Raw genomic sequence first — 18,764 nt, forward strand, 5'->3', positions numbered from 1 at the left:
TATTAAAAATATGTAAATATGATAAGGGATATATAAGAAAAAGAAATATGTTTCAAAAAATTACTTTTGATATATTTTGTTTAAATATTACTTTTTATTTTATGAAAAAAATTGCTAAACTTTTCAGTAATGATATTATAGACTTACATTAATTTTTGCATTATCCTTATACTTTTTCATGGTATATATATAAAGGAAGAGGGAATTTAAATTCTATTCTTTTATGATGTGTCCTTGTACACCAAGTGCTCGTGTAAATCAAAAGAAAGAAAGAAAGAGATAAAAGAATATAAATATAAATATGAAAAAAAATGAAAAATGCTAATATCGAAGTATATTTTTACGTTATAAATAATATGGGTGCAAGAATAGTACTATTGTAAGAAGTTGGGGAAAGAAGAAAAATAGGAAAAAAAAAGTGTGATAAATGAAGTAAAAGGATAAGATAAAAGAAATAAAAAAAACACTGTAAAAATATCATTTATATAGTAAGGGTGAAAGTGAAACTAATAAAGAAAGAGAATGTTTAGTGTAGTATAGGGTAGATGAGATGACGTTATCACAAATTGGGCACGCGTTTCTCGAAAGCGAAAAGCTTGAGGGACAAAAAGAGAGGCACCGTTCTATTGGATCAAGGCCTGACACGGGAGAAGAGAGGGATAATAATAAAAAGAAAAAGTTAAGGTTAGATTCATTCATAGAAGAACACAACACAAGCATATAGAGAGGTAGCGAGCCATTAGCCAAAGTGTGTCTCATTGTGGAAGTTGACCCCTCTGACTCTGTTGTCTCTTTGTCGAGAATTTTCAGGGCACATCTGACCTATTACCTCGACGGGACTGTAAGAAAAGACTAACCCTAAACTACCACAACTTTTGGATTTGGGGTACCCTACCCTCTTGGCTCTTTCCCTTTGCCCAACAATTTCCAACTATTTATTTCTATCAAACAAAAGGAGAAATGAACAAAGTGCACGTTTAGAAATTCAATGAGAATAGAGGAATTATTTGAGATATTTGAAAATTATAATTATTAGTTTCTAAAGATTATGTATGAAATGTTCGAAAATCACACTCCAAATTTGAAACTAAACACGCTAAAAGACATTTCCAATTTTCCATGTTTTGGACAGCTGGTTGAATGGACTCATCATGACCAAATTGAACAATTTTTTTAAAACATATATATTAACTAGGTGAACCAGTTTGGGAGAATGTATATCGAGTTGATCTATCTGTTGGTGAAAATTTATACATTAATGAAATACAACATAGCGTGCAATATTAATATATACTTTCATTTAACACTGATTAACTATGCACCGGAAAGAGCAAACACTGATGATATGTAGAAAATTAAGATGAGAAAACATACCAAAACAAATAATTATAAAATCCTTTCAAATGTAAATTTTGTATAGATAACAGTAACCTAGCTAGCTTTAAGCTGTCTTGTGAGGTGGAATTAAAGCACAAGGGGGAAAAAATGCAGAACACTTGGCGTTAATTATTGGTTGAACGATGGATGAATTAAGTTGGTTGTTAATGGGATGTTTGTATTTGGCATGCAAAGATAGTAATCAGCTCACCTGATAATCAGTGTTAGTGTTTAGAAAGAAGTGCAATGGGGAAGAAGTGGACAAAATTAATTATGATGATGAGGTGAAGGACAAAGTAATACTATAGAAGATGAATATATTGAACTATGACTCTATCAGGAAGAGAACAACATGATGAGAGAGAGTGTGACAAGAAAAACTCTGTTAGGAGAGAGAGAGAATGGAAAGGGTATAATCCATATATAAAAGGAGGGAAGGACCACTAGAGTTGCGCATGGCTTGATGGTTGCTCCCCCCATAGGTGACGTCATTCCCTAGCTTTTCTTTTCTCTTTTTGGTCATGTTTTTGTTTCTTTTCTTTTTGCTGCTTTTGTTTTTACCTTAGGCAAAAGGTAGGTTTCTTTCTTCTCCTTCGCACCCCACCTTACATTACATTACCTATTTTTATTTTAATAACTCGTCGAGTTTATTTTGTTGTGTTTTTAACGGCGGTTAAGTATCGTAGACTCAAAGTTTGCATAAACTTCATATCTAGCTATTTTATGGGAAATATAGATGGACCCTTCCTTTCTGGAGATCATGTTTCATATGTACCATGATAGACTTGATATACTTCATTTTTCTTGTACAGTCATTTATCAAAACTTAAGCCTCCCATTTTTCTTCTATAACATTTGATTTAAACATAATGCATGAATTGAGGGGGATTTTTCCCACTAATTGATAAAAATCAGAATTGATGCACACTCCCAAGGAGAGTTAGAACCTGGAAAGTTCAAAAAGATACTCTCACTCTTAAATTTTTCTCCTACAAGTTTGTCATTGTAAAAAATGGAGAAATTAATTGTTGAATCGACATCTCTAGTTTTAATTATGACAAATCATTAACAATACAAATTGTAAGGGTGATGTGTTGGAATTTTCTATTCCAATAATTAATGTGGGTTAATATTATAAGACAATTATATTAGTTATTTATCATTGGTGGATTTTATTTCATGTGATCAAATTAAGTGAGTATGTTAGACAACTAAATTAGATGATATGAACTTAAATGAGCAGATGTCAGTGTTGGCCCATTAGAGAATAATGAGAACCTTATTAGGTTAACATGTTATAAGAAGACTATGGTCCCCAATATATCAAGTCGTCATACATAGTTTCTCTTCTCCCCATCTAAAGAGTTACGAAGGTTCTATTAAGGAATAAAGAAATTTCGGTTGAGGAAGAACCATGAAACCACCGGTTACACTGTTAGTCGACTATTTGTTGTCTCTATAACATTCCGTAACAGACCTTAAGAAGAATACATAGATAAGAAAATCACCTATGGGTTCAAATTCCGTTGCATTTGTTTGATTAAACATTATGGATCCAGGTATTCCTAAAATTCTTCTTGATAATCTAACATAATGTGTTCCTAGTGGTTATTAGTATTTTATAAGGATCCCCTAAAATTCCAACATGATGATTTTGTGTGATGACTAATATCTCTGCTTAAGTGTTTCAATGTTAAACATCTTTCAAAAACATATAGTTGCATGCATTTTGAGATGCTCAAAACAAGCTCAGAAAAGTTGTCTCGAAACTGCTATGCGTATAGGGTAAAAGCCTTAGAAGAATTCTTGAAGCCCATTTACATGATGAAGAGTGTTTTCCTCTGAGTACTAGAACTTGGCAAAGTGCAAGACTACAAGACCTTACACAGAAGACATACCAAAGGCTACAAAGAGTGTCCAACATCAGAATGAAATTGCACCAAAGTCTACATCATGATAGAATTCAGAATAGTTTAAGTTTGCAGGTCAAGAACATCTTATCTTCCACATGCAGTCACTAAAGGAAGATGACTCATCAAAAGCCATGTTGAAGACATTTCATCTTCCATATGCAGCCACACAAATTGAGGGCTCATCAGAAGATGAATGTTAAAACATTTTAAGATAAACTTATGTTGAAAGCTGAAACTTTATCCATAAGAAGATCTGATGTGAAACATCAGAATGAAGACTGAAGTCATTATGCAGTATAAGCCTTGGACAGAACACTAAAACACCAACAACTGTATCTTTACCCTTAATCTATGAAGCAAACTATTTCAAAATGCTTTGTGTTATGAAGATGTGTTAAGTTTGATGATGTTGTGATCCCTCAAAAAGCCATATCACCATTATGATGTGTCTTCAAAATGTTCATCAGAAATTTTCCTCAAAATGGGAACCTCGGAACAGTTTTGAACAACTGTTAATCTAGATAACTATCATGTTTTTTAAACTTCCTTTAGAAGTATGTCAGTGGTGTGGGCTCCACTCCAATGGCTACCCTTGAAGGAGCATCATGAAGACACGTTGAAGTTATCCTAGTGAAAGAGAACTCAAAGTTTTATACTGGTCTAGTGGTGATAGATTTGTGTTAGTGAAAATCTCATCTTAAAGGGTGAGAATTGGATATAACTCAAGGTTGGGGTGAACCAGTATAAAAACCTTTGTACACTATCTTTTTCCCTTTTCTCCACTTGTTGCACTTGTTTTAATTGTTCGATCACATCACTATTTTTTAAAATCGTTGAGGTTAAGCACTCTTTTGACAATAAACCTTTGACTGAACATTTATTTAAGTCTTTGTAACTAAACAACTCTTTTCAAAACATGCATTTGAGCTGTTAAAAACCTTTTCCAGAAAATGCATGCATTTTCGTTCTTAGCTTAGAACAATTCTTCATTATGAATTGACCCTTTTCTGAACTAATATCATAATAACAAGTTATTCTAAAAATATGTTAAAAGTTTGTGAAAATACAATTTGATCCCCCCTTCTTGTATTATTTGTGTCACATCCCATATGCATATGAGTCTATAGGTTAAATGTACATCATGTTCCATGTGCTTGTGTGTATGGAATGTTTGATTTGGATGTGATGTGTTGGGGTGACATAATAGAATATAAATGTGTTCTATTTACTCATGTTTCTTTTTAATGCCTTAAATGTATTTGTGAGATGTATCTCACTCTTGAATTGTTTGTTTTATTTGTGTTTGGGTTGAACACCACCATTGCAGGTGAGTCTTTATAAGATCATGATGCTGATTCTAGAGGAAAGGCTTATACCTTCATGTTGTTATTTTTTATTTTAATAGTTATGTATGCCCTAAGACAATGTAAAATTAGTGCATAGGTATTTAGTCCTTAGTCCATGTTTAGTTTATAATTAGCTTCTTTCATATTTGATTTAACACGATTTTTGTGTGGCCTTTGAAATTTCAAGATTTATTTAATTTTGGATTATGTTATTTATGGAGTTATGTTTCTTAAGTTTATGAAAATACAAGAGGCAATGTTCTTTTAACTCAAAAGAATTTATTAAAAGTTATTATGTATTTTTAATTAATTTCTACAACAAATGTGTTTAGAAAATATTATAAGTGTATGTGTCTCAGGGTAAAGGAGTGTTATACTTGGGAACAAGAAAACTTTCAAGTTTGGGTTTTTTTTATGTGTTGTGTTTCACATAATGTGATTACTTGCATTTTTCATAAATTTAGGCAATTTTATTGTTAGTTGTCCAATTTCTTTCACTTAGGACTTGTTACTACTTTATGTAGGTTTTGTTTCAAAAAAGATCATTTTAGGGATGGGTAGAGTTAAAGGTCTTAATCTTAAAGATTTGGAGCACAAGGAACTAGCTAGGGAGATGGAATAAAAAATGGCATTTTTAACCCTAATGGCCAAATTATTTTTTCTTATTCTACTTATAGAGAGTAATAATAGATCTTAATATCTGATTTTTTTTTCAACTAAACTTTTTTGACTTCTGCTTTTACTCCCCAATCTAAATTTTGATCAATCAAAATCTCTCAACTTTTTTTGTTGCCAATTTTAGTCCTTATAGTCAAATGACAACGTTAATTAATGACATAACAATGATGTTAGCAGCCTAGCTAGTGGTTAACATGTCATCAAGGAGTATACATAAATAGTTACGTGTAATTATGTTTGGTAAATTATCTTTTTAATCCCTCATTAACTACTATGATGTTATCAGTTTTTTTTTAACATACGAGACATTAAAAATATACTTTGTCAAAAAAAAAAAATACAAGTGTTTGCTCTAGCTATTAGACTTCTTAATAATATGGATAATCACTAGGCTACTAACATCACTATTACATCATCAATCAACATTGTTATTTGATAGTAGGACTCAAGGTGGCAATGGAGAAAAAGTTCATACACATAACTGATAAGGTTTAAAAGATTTAGAGTCACATACTACAACAATGAGGACCTTCTACATCGATTTTGGAAGGCTTTTAACATCAATTTCTAGAATCGATGTAGATATAGTGGGGGTCGTAGAAAGTTGTCACTTTCTATATTAATTCAAACCGATGTAGAAAATCATTTTCTACATCAATTAAGACAATAAAAAACGTAGAAAGTGATCAATTTCTACATCAAATTTTCCCTTAACTAAAGCAAAAACTATTTTTTTTAATTGTGTCTGTTCATAGTTAATCCTAACCTACAAGCAAGTGCATAAAATGATTTAAAAAACAAACCAATTCTACAAAGCATACAAGAAATGCACAACTAGTGCATACAATGGTAAACAAGAACATATAAAATGAGAACAACTATTTTTCTTTTCCGAACCTTTGAACGATGATCCAAGTAATTGATTTCATATTTGAACCTTCTTTTTTATGTTTTCCATCTCTTGCATAACACATCACTAGTTAATATAAGGTACAATAGGTCAAACTTAAAAGTTATGAAAAATGGAGTCATACCTTTGCTTCCCAATTATCAAAGTAATAACTCTTAAAAAAAGAAAAAAAAGAAGCAATGTATACCTTACCTATGGCAAGGTTGAAATCAAATGGCACCAAAGTGATAGCATTAGAATGTTTCATATATTCCCATAGCTCTTCATAGGTTTTTGAAGGTGGATCAAGTTACTAAGAAAGAGAAATGAACTTATCATAAAAGTGGTGGAAGTAAGTAAAATGCAAAATGAAAAGTTGCACGATAAATTTATCTAAGAGTAAGGACTAAGCTTCTATTTAGTAATATTCTTCTTATGCATATTTTATTAGGCATGCTTATTTCCACCTTGTTCATGATGAGCTCATTCAAAAAATTGGATCAAGATTTAGATGCATAGAAAGAGCTATGAGGGTAGATAAAAGCAGCATTGTAACACAAGAAAGACACTATGCAAATACCTAAAAAATCAATTTAGCTCTAAAAGTTTCCAAAATCATTTTTTTGTCCTGTTATGTTCAACATGTTCATACCATTTAGCCATCCGAAGTTGGTCTTGGTCTAAGTGTCAAGGACAATGGGGATGGAATAAAAAATAAGAACCTATTAAGTTACACAAATTGGTGCTAGTGACAGTTAAAGATAGGGAAAAAGTGAATGCTTAGTCAAATTGCAAACGTTCATACCATTCTAACCCCCCTTGAAAACTTTGAAAAGGCCAACTCATGATGTCTAAATGACATGCAATGAACACGTAGAACTGATAGGCCAAAAAATACTTATGGACTCTTATGGAACTACAATTACTTTTTTAGGTGGTGTATACCATTTAAACCTTTCTTAGCATTATAATGTTTTTTCATCTATCCTCATATATCTTCCTAGGCTTCTAAAGCCATAGATTTAAAAATTGACTCGAATAATTGATTAGATTGGGAACTAGTGGAACAGTTGGCCCTATCCATTAATTTGATTGTTCATGCTATTGACCCATTATCACTCGCTCGGTTTTTTGGGTGAACCATTGAGCCGAAAATTTGTAACTCAGATCAGTTCTTGAATGTTGCACATTGGGAAACCAACTAATTGTACACACACAAGGACCAAGGCATATTGGCTACTTAACTATGCACGCAAGAATACCAAGGCATGTTGGTTATTGAATTGCATGCACACATGGACCAAGACATGTTGGCTACTAAAGTCTAAATGCACAGAGCAATATCAGAGGTGTTCACGCAACCAAACTGAGCTTTATTTGTGAAATATTAAAAAAAAGGTTGCCTACAAGAATCAAATCTCGACCCTCTTATGTACTTGCATGTTACTTAACTACTGAGCTACAACAAGTTTTTTTTATTAAAATGCACCAAAATATTATATATACATACATATATATATATATATATGTGTGTGTGTGTGTGTGTGTGTGTGTGTGTGTGTGTGTGTGTGTGTGTGTGTGTGTGTGTGTATGTATGTATGTATGTATAGAGAGAGAGAGAAAGAGAGGTATTTTAATTATTTTGTTAGTATTTACTTTAATCAGTGTAGTTCAATTAGTCCGATTTTTAAAACTATGTCTAAAGCTTGATCAAGTTTCTTGAATTAACCCATCATGAACAAGGTGGAAACAAGCAGGCTCTAAACGATATGCACAAGAAGAAATTTACTGAAGAGAAACTTGGTCATTTCTCTTTGGTAAATTTCTTGTGCAACTTGTCATTAGCACCATGCTTACATCCACCTCTTAAATCATATGTTCATTGCGTTTCTTAGTTACAAACTTCACAGGCAAGACCCAAAAAGAAAACCTAACCCCAAATGTTTCAACATTAAACAAGATAAAAAAAATAACCAAAGCATTAAAGACTCATACAAATCCCACTAGCAAGACCAAAAAGAAACCCAAACCTCACATGTTTAACATCAAACAAGATTAAAAAAAATAACCAAAGCATTGAAGCATCACACAAATGCATTGGACTCCAAATCTTTTTTATAAAATCAATGAATCCTATTAAAGGTATTGGACTTCCATACCTTTCACTTCAAAATCTTGCTTAGTTTTAATAAAGCCAACAACCATAGCCCTAGGCAATGCTGCAGATAAAACAATATTAAGTCAGTTGGCAACATGTACATTTGGTATCACCAACAATAGAACACAATCAAAGAACTCAATATCAGAATGAGCATAATGAGAATCAAACAACTCTATCAAAATGAGCAAAAGAAAAATCAAACAACTTGAAGGAAAGGAACAAAAAATTAAACTGAAAATTTGTACTTGTACTCAAAAATACCTTACTTGGTAAATACATGGCAACAACCAAGTTTACCAAAGTATTCATTCCCAACTATCAAATAACCATTTTTTCTCTCATCAAAATAACATCAAACATTTTCAATTTATTTCCAACTCAAGAGAAATTAAACACATGAATCATAGTAGCTTTAGAAAAAATTTAAATGAATGAAAAGAAACCTAACCAATCACAATTTACAGAACATACTAAACCCTGGGTCAAAATGAATTGTACCAGAGATGGATGACAAGTATTGGATTTGGGTGTCATTAGTGACAAAGGCAATGGCCGGTGAGGGAAGCCTTCAAACTAAGATTGAAAAACAAGTAAGAGAACAAAATGGAAAAGAAAATGATAAAATGAAAATGGCAAATAAGAGTTCTTACATCCACATCAAAGGATACGTGATGGTTGTGGCAAAGGCAACCTGATAGGGTTTTGAGGGTTTAAGGAGCAAGAGTGAATAAGAGTTTTAAAGGGAAATGGCATGATTGCGATGGTGGTGGTGACATGGTGTGATGGCAACAACAATGGTGGTGATGGAAGCAGGATGTGGTGGTGGAGGTATCACGATAGGGTTTCAAGGGAGGAGCGAGAGCAAGAATGAAAGGAAATTGGTATGGTTGAGGTGTTGGTGGTGGATGCATGATGTGATGGTCGTGGCAGTGGTGGTGATGGAAACGGGATGTGGTGGAAGTGGTGTCACAATAGGGTTTTGAGGGATGATTAAGAGGGAGTTCGAAAAGAAAATGAGGTAAAAGCAATAGGAAATTTGAATTTATAAGATCGTAGAAGCTATTTCACTCCGGTTATGATTTGAAACCGATGTAGAATATCAAATTTTACATCGGTCCTAAAAAGAACCGATATAGTGTACTTTCATTTAATTCCAAAATTATCACCAGATCATTAATTTGCTATACCTAATGAACCAATATAGATAGGCGACGTAAAAAGCCTTTCGTGTAATAATGACATGATCAATCACATAAAAAAAGTGGCATTATCTTTTATAAAAAATTTGACATAATTTGTGTTTAAATCTAAATCATTCATAATAAGATTTAATTATTATATCACTTTTGCATAAAAAAATAAGTCATCTATAGAATTATCCTGTATATGTGTGTATGTGTGTTAGTGGTTTCTTATTAAAACTATGAGTTAAAAGAAAAATGTTTCCTTTTTAAAATGTTTAATGTAAACAAGGAAGGTTAAGGATATTCTCTCTGGCACTTTCTTTTTAACACTTTTTAAGATTGGTTAAAATTTATTGAAATTACCAATTTTAGTGTATCTCACTTTTAAATCAAAAAAGATAATCATTAAATGAGAAAAGAAACCTATCAATATTTATGATTTCTAATAAATTTCAAACAATCACATGTACATTATAGTTCACGAATTTAGCAGATTTCAAATAACTAAAACAAGTCTTTTACAACAATTATCAAGGCAAGTGAGGAGTAACGAGAGTTGATGAACTGCTTGGGACAAGTTGACAAAAGATCGAGTAGTGCTAGATCTTCTTCTTGGGGGGAATGATCTATTTGGTGGTGTGTTAGACGTGGGTTCTTTTGTTATAATATGGAGAGAGAAAGAATGAATAATGAGAAATTAGAAGCTCGTAAATCAATTTAGCCTAAACATGTTTTACTATATATTTTACCTTTTAATTCAGGTCAATTCAACTCCATACGACCCAAATTCAAATTTACTATCCAACAAGACTATCCATGACATAGCAAGTTAGCTCACAATCCAGGCGTACCCTACTTTGTAGTTTGCATCTTCTTTACTTCACAACAATTCATCTTTCCACGTGATCATTTACATGTTTTATGAATGTTTTTCTCGTGTTTTTCTTTTCCTAAAGCCAAACAGTGACCATTTTAATGTACCAATTATATAGCCTCCGAATTTAATGATTTCAACTAATTTGTCGACTAGTATTTCAATGAGGAAAATGGGGGACTAAACGTAAGTTGAGCAGTGGGATCAACCAACGTGTCTTTGATGGGTTCGTGAACTTCTGTCTCCCTATGGCTACTTCACGTCACATAGACAAAAAAAAAAAAAAAGACTTGAAAGAAAATCCCTTGTAACTAAGAGCATGCCTTTTATTGTTTTATTACACAGCAGCCTCGCAATATTCTTTAGTTCTCCAATAGAAGTAAAATAAGAAATTAAATTCGTTTCCCAAGTTTGTATTAGTCTTCAAATTACAATTGAATTATTCTTGCTCACAGAATTCGGCCTCCCACTTCTTCAATGTGGAATTGTGGATTATAAAATTGGCAAAATGGATAGTTTTTGTCATGATATTGGAAATGGGTAAATGGGCATTTCACCAAACCTCATTCATTTATATTATTATTTAATGATCTTATTAGAATTAGGAAATTAGTTAGTCTTCATGTGATCTTAAATAGGATTTGTTGTTTCGTAATACTGGATCATCTGACTCGTTAATTTACTTATATCAAGATCATTATTTATTGTCAGTGTTCTAAAATGTCTAAATGTCTTAAAGCGAGTAGTTATTTTTTTCCTAATATTATTTATTTATATTTTGATTATGTAAAATGTTTTGAAATTTAGTTTGACTTAAATTGTAGCCAATTATATTGATACAGACATTTTAGACATTGCTTCAAATGTTTAGTTATATATGAAGAAGTCTTTAAAAGTTTTAGTTGAATGTGCTATTTTTTTATTGTCAGCTACTATATATTTCAGTATTCTATATTTTATTTTAAGGCAACTTTTATGTATTTGATTTTGATATGATTGTTATTGATATTGTGCAGTATTATTTGCATAATTTTTTATACAATACTGTCTACGTAATGTAATAGAATAGGTTATACACTAATAATATAAAATAATTTTACATTATTATTTAATATAAATCAATATATATGTTAAAAGTTTGTTGGTTTTTATAATAATGATATTAAATGTCAACTGTAATTTTAATTATTTTATAATACAAAATTATTTTATACTAATTATCATTAAATTCTATATAATACTTCCTCTAGTTTTTATAATTATAAGGTTCAATTAAAAAATTTATTAAGATTAAAGAAATTGGTTAATTTAGTTGAGAATATTAAATTTGTCTTAAATTAATATATTTTTTTCAATACTAACCCCATGAATAAAACTAATAAACATTAATGAGTTATATTTCTCTCATTGTTATGTCATTATAGGACAAACATTATTGAAGGATATTTTTTTCAAAAAATAATTATGCAAGAAACATTTATATTGGACCTTATAAAAATGACCAAATCATATTTTAATTTGGACCTTATAATAAGGACCAAGGGAGTATATCTTTTAGGGTAAATCATGTTTTTAATCCCCAAATTTTTTTACATTTATGATTTTAGTTCTTATACTTTTTGGCGATTAGTCAACATCTCTAAAAAAGAATTTTTCATTCAATATTTTTGTCATTTATGTCCATTTTGACTGCTAATTAAGTGATGTGACATTTTTTTATCTATTTTATTTTATTATATTTTTTGGCTATTAAAAATCATCAGAAATTGCTTGAGTAACTTTTTTTTATTCTTACTTGGGTAGCTTGTATGAAAGGTCTTAAACAGATCCAGCCACTAAAAGCCACCAGAAATTGCTATATCTAAAATTCAAATGAAATTGATGGTGTGAAATTCAAAATTGGTTGAAGACTTGTCCCTTTTTAAGATCATCTTATTATTTGATGCATTAATTTTTTTCCTATAATATCCTTAATTAATTATAATATTGTTTCTTCAAACATTAATTAATTAGGTGAAAAACAATTAAGTTAAGAGAGAAATTTAAAAAAAATGTGAAAACTATATAAATTATTGACAAACTTAATTAAGTAACTAAATTAACCAATTATCTTAAAGTATATGAATTAATTGAAAAGATTTTATATATAATAACAAAAGTAGTATTAATTTCTCTTATTTTCTTTTCCTACGTACAAAATCACTTTGATTTAAATATTTCTTTCTATTTTATCTTATCTCTTTTCAATCAAATAACCTTTATTTTCATCCTACTTTTCTCACATTTCTCTTTTTTTTCACTTATTCTCTTCCATTTCCTCCCTTTCCTCAAACATTTCCTTAAGTACGAGAACTAGTATGTACAAATGCCAATAATATACACATATGTTAAAGGAAAAGGAATCTCTAGCTAGCTACTCCAACAATTTGAACTCAATGCAATGCAATCCCTTTCATTACGTATCACAATCGCATATATAACTAACTTGGATATAATGATTTGTGGCAATAGTCATGTCAAATGATACTCTATTCACTATTGATCACCAACACCTTATACTTATCAGATAATTCACCAAAAAACAAAACCATATAGTTATTAGATTTTGCTGCCGCAGTTAGAACAGTGGGATTTTGAAATGAATCTTCCATGATCTGAGGTGGTCCATTTTGGAAAATACGTGGCCCAATTGGTGACAAAATTACAATGCAGGCATCACGGTAGATGGTTGGTGGAAACAGGAAGAAAGCGAAGTGAAACAAACGCATGCAGCAAGCTTTGTTCGTGAAAGCCGTATGGGCTTAGTCTTAGTGGCTAGTGAAATCACATCTTTTACGCAAAATCATTACTCATTAGTAGTAATTTTGTAATCATAATATTTATGGTGCACGTGTCGTTCTAACATTCTAGCTTGGTTGCAAATTATTTACCTTTATTTATTGCTTACTTTCTTTAGTTTGGCATTTGGATCAAAAGATAAGGAAAGCTTATACTAAGCCATAATTTACCCTCTTATGTTCCATTCGTAAGTTCTCAAGTTTTCATTTACTTTTTTACTTTTATATCTGATATCCATTTTCCTTTTTAATTTTGGAGTGCATTTTTTTTTACTTACAAAGGAGCTCTAAGATAATGTAAAATAAAGTTTTAAAAAAATGCAAGCAAAGTGATTCGAGAATTGAGCCTCAGAATAAAAGAAGTCATCAAAAGTAATTTTATACTCTTTTTCATATAACAACAAGTATTTTTAATGGAAGGCAATCCTTTTCAAGTTGCATTAGATCAGTATGGACCATAAAATTTTTCTTTTGAGTATTTAACTATTTACATATTCAAATTTAAACTCGAGATTATTAATTAAATTGAAACAATCACATATCAATTGATTCACAAATTCAATAACAAAATTTTATACCTTTTGACTATAACTATTTACCTTTGTGAATAAAGTATTTTTTTTTCTAAAAAAAAAACTAATACAACAACAACTACTAAATCATATCCCACTAAGTGACATACACTACATGGATCATATGAAGCCATTTAGCACAATTAACAACTAAAGCCTCATGAATATTATTTAACCAGAGATCTCCTTTGATGACTTTTATACTTTTTTTCATAGAAACGGTAAGTATATTCAATGGAAGGTAATTTTGTTTGAGTTGTATAAGATTCATATGAGCAAAAAAGCTCTTTTTCTAAACATTTACATAGTTGCATACCCAAACTTTAAACTTGAGATGACTAGTAAAACATAAATAATTTCATGTTGATTAATCCACACATTAATTCATTAATAATTTCATTAATAAAATTACATACCTTTTAAACTACAACTCTTTACCTTTGTGAATAAAGTATATATTCTATTTTTAAGCAAACTAGTACAACAATAAAAGAGTCATCTCGCACTAAGTGAGATAAATTACATGGATCACATGATGTCATTCAATACAGTTAACAACTATATAAAGTTTTATGAAAATTATATAGCATGACATCTTCTTTGATGACTTCCTCCAATGTCCTTCTTAGTTTCTCTCTCTCTCTTCCTTTTCACAAGAATGGAAGTCATGCAACCTACTTTTCTCATTAATGCCTTTTATGGTCTTCTTTGTATGTGTTCAAACTACCTTAACTAATTTCCTATCTTCTTCTCAATTAGTGTTATACCTACTTTTCTCATTTTTTTTCTATATGCAAACCTTCCTTATATGGCCATACAATCATCTTAACATTCTCATTTTTGTTATTCTCACTTTTTCTTTTACGTCGTTCCTTTAAAGTCCAATACACTACCATATAGTACAATTGGATGAATAACCTTGCAATAAAACTTTTGTTTGATTTTGGTAGGTACTTTGTGATCATAGATAACCCCTAATGCATTTTCTTCATTTTAGTCATCACACTTGTATCTTGTGTATATGATCTACATTAATTTTTCTATCATTTTTTATGATTGATCTTAAATATTTAAACTTAAAACTAGTGGTATGACATTTTTTCTCATGTTTATTTTTGAGCCATATTCTTTTCATCTCTTGCTAAAATTGCAACACATATACTTTTTCTTACTCCTATTAAGCTTAATGTTAATTGTTTCTCTTGATTCTTCAATCAGAACTATATCATTCGCAAAAAATAATAATTAGGGATAATCCTTTCCAAGTCCTTCATAAGTATGTTTGAGACTACATTAAAAAGTAAGGACTTAAGGCTAAGCCTTAATGTAATTCTATCCCAACATAGTAAAGTCTTGTTGATTATAGTTCTCACACTAGTAGTTATAATTTCATATATGTCTTGTTTAGCTCAAATATAAGCCTTACACACATTTTTTTTCTCCAAAATCTGCCACAACACTTTTCTTGGTACTCAATCATAAGCTTTTTCTAAAGCAATAAAAATAATATGTAATTATCTATTTTTTCTTCTTTACCTTTCCATCAACCTCCATAAAAGATAGTTTGTTATAGACTATTTTGCCAAAAAACCAAATTTGATTCTCTATGATCCTTGTTTCTTTTTTTTAATCTATGTTCAATCACCTTTTCCCATAATTTCATAATATGACTCAAATGTTATATCTTTGTAGTTAGCACAAATTTGAATATGTCTTTAAAATTTTTTTGAAATATATAATTAGGGGTAGGTATACGGTCCATCCCACGAAACCTGCATTTTAGACATGTCGGATAAGTCTAGTCCACGAAATAAATGGACTTTCTTTCAAAGTTCGTATATGGCCCGCAAAAGCCCACATATACACGGACCAGTCCGCAGGCCCAAGTAGTAATTTGAAATTTAAAAAAAAATGTATAAAATTGGAAGAAAAAAATTGACTTCATTTTTTAAGATAAAATATATCATGTTAAAATATACCAATATTTTAAATATAACAATTAACAATAACAACCTAAATTAAAGATCAAAATCTAAACTTAAAAAATTTTCAATACTTGCACATTAGACTTAAGCAAGTTAAATGAGTAGTTCGCAAGTCCGCGGATAAAGCCTGATCCATGAGCTTAATAGACCAGACTAAAAAATTTGATATAACTATGCGGGGTTTAAAAAAAATAGATCCGCTATTTGCAAGGTCCATGGATTTAATGAGTCAGTCCACAGATCTAGGTCCATATATCCACCCCTATATATTATAATATTTTTTGTCAAAATACATTTGTGCAAAAAGAAAAAATCAGATTCAAATATATTGAAACAAATAAAAAGAAATTGACAATTTATAGTTAAACTTAAGAGATCCAACTAATTCTAACTAGAGAAAGGCTAATAATACAATTTTTTCAAAAACAATATTCTCTCATGTTTGACTGAAATTCATATATGTATTATTAAATTTGTGTCTCATTTTCCATTTAATGGATCTCATTTTAAAATCAGTGAAATTACATAAATTTCAACTTACCAAAAATAATGTGCTAAAAATAAAAAAAAAATGTTGAAAAGTTTGTTATTATCACTCATCTTACTAAGTTCAACTTTTCAATAATTGGTACTTTTTCTATTCCATTATAATTGTCGTATAAGAGAAAAATTATTTTAAAATAATTATATTTTAGTTTTTTCATGTAACATTAATTATTTTTTCACTTATATCTCTTATAATATTAATGGTGGATAATAAAATCTATAAATAAATTCATGATGATATAAGGTTAATTTTATAAAATTAATATTCTCTTTCTTTTATTTATTAGTTTTTCTTAATATGTGTAACCTAGATGATTATTATTTTGGGATGGAGGAAGTATATATTCTTTTTTTACCTGGTATCCCTCCTCCCAAAATAGTTGCTATTCTAGGCTATTTTACACATAGTAAGAAAAAAAAAAGAATAATAATTTTAAAAAATTAAATTTACGTTATCATTAATTTATTTCTAGATTTTGTAGTTAATCATTAACGGTTTAAACTATATCTAGATATATTACATTTAAGTTTATCAAATAAATTAGTATGTGATTTTTATGACTTAATTAATTATTGAGTTTAAGTTCTAAGTATATTGATGCATTAAATATTCAGAAAGAAAATTTTGTCTCGAAAATAATTTTATTCAACTTAAATAAGATTATTTATTATAAATGATACATTCATTCTATATAAAAAAATCATTTAATAAAAAGGCGATCATTATAATTTATTAATGAAGCTTACATATATATAATATTTTAAATATATAGTAATTAAGAATGAAGAATTAAATCAATGTCCTTACGGATAAAAAAAATAATCCGATATTTATGTCTCCTACAACACACTTAACTAATAACTAGAATTGTAAGTACGCATGGGAAAAGGTCATATTATTATTTACATCTACCTACTCACTGTGTGACATATGGATTATATAATCTATCAAAAACATTGATGACTTACAGAATTAACATGGTACATATAAATTAATGTAATTAATGTAGTGTAATGTAACAACATTATGACATATATTAAACAACTTTATTAGATCACACGCTTTAGACATTGATGTGGACAGGCTTAGTCCACGTAGGACGGCAGTGTGGTGCACGGTCGGCCGTGGGTCGGGAATCATGCGGCGGACCACATCATTGACACTGAGAAGAGAGCCCTTGGTGGAATCCACCATAATCGTTCCTTCTCCAAACCTATGGTAGTGTGGTAAGCAGCAATGAATTTTTTTTTTTCTTGTAATGGATATTTTTAACAATTAGAGATTAATTTTATTCATAATATTATAATTGTGACTAGTTTGAAAAAGATTTTCACACATAATTGGGATTGAATACAATATTTTTTACTAAATAGACCATCTCTAGAATGCTTGAGAATAGGTATTTAATCATTATGTCAACCTCTAGGATTAAGAATGAAGTATCCCTTCCTCTAACCTGTGCTATGTCAACATTTTAGACCAAGAGATAGTTGGTAGATCGTTAACATGTTTTTTTTTTTAATAACTGTAAGTAGGTTTTTAGTTAGTTTTTTTTTTTATCTAAAGGTATTTTTGTAAGTTTTATTCTACTGAATCGGCTATAAAATATTGAAATTAAGTGTTTGTTTATATGAACATTAAAAAATTAATTTTAAATAAAATTAATTTCGAAGTAATATAATTTATGTATGGATAATTTTTTAATTACAAAATCAAGTTATGAGTATAATTTAATATAAAATTTTCGATCAAACACAAAAATTACTTAAAATAGTTTCATCTAAAAATTAATTTTAAACTCATAATCAATTATAAATTATTCTCTAATCTGCGAACAAACATGTTAAAATTTATTCAAAATCAATTTTGTACTGAGTCAATTCTTTACCGTCAAATGAAACATGCACTAATCCTTGATTCAGAATTTTAAGTCACATTTAATGTTTTTTACCACTGTTCAAGGATGTCTTTCGCAGCTGTTGAATTCCATTCTTCTCCCACAACCTTGTTAATATTTATGGGTAGATATATATCTTCCTTTTAAAAAAATGGAAAGATATATGAGTTGCGTAAACATTTATGTATATCAACGTGACCCAATTAGTAGACTTTAAACATGTTTAAAGAAATTTGATTCCTATTCATGTATATATTGAATTTTTTTTGTCAATAGATAGTATCCATTTGGTGATCTATCATGTGAAAGAATTAGTATACGATTATTAGCTAAGAGATTTCCTTGATGCAAAACCAAAAAAATAAAACATTTATGTATTATTTTTACTATTGGTATGAGAAAAAGGTAGACAGAAACACATAGTGTAAACGGCTAAAGGAGATCCTCGATGGGTCCTAAAGGATCTTCACCCTTTCGACATGGACTCTGCTCCCAACCCCTTGT

The sequence above is a fragment of the Glycine max genome, chromosome 16 (genome assembly GCF_000004515.6).
Source record: "Glycine max cultivar Williams 82 chromosome 16, Glycine_max_v4.0, whole genome shotgun sequence".
NCBI classification, from domain to species: Eukaryota; Viridiplantae; Streptophyta; class Magnoliopsida; order Fabales; family Fabaceae; genus Glycine; species Glycine max.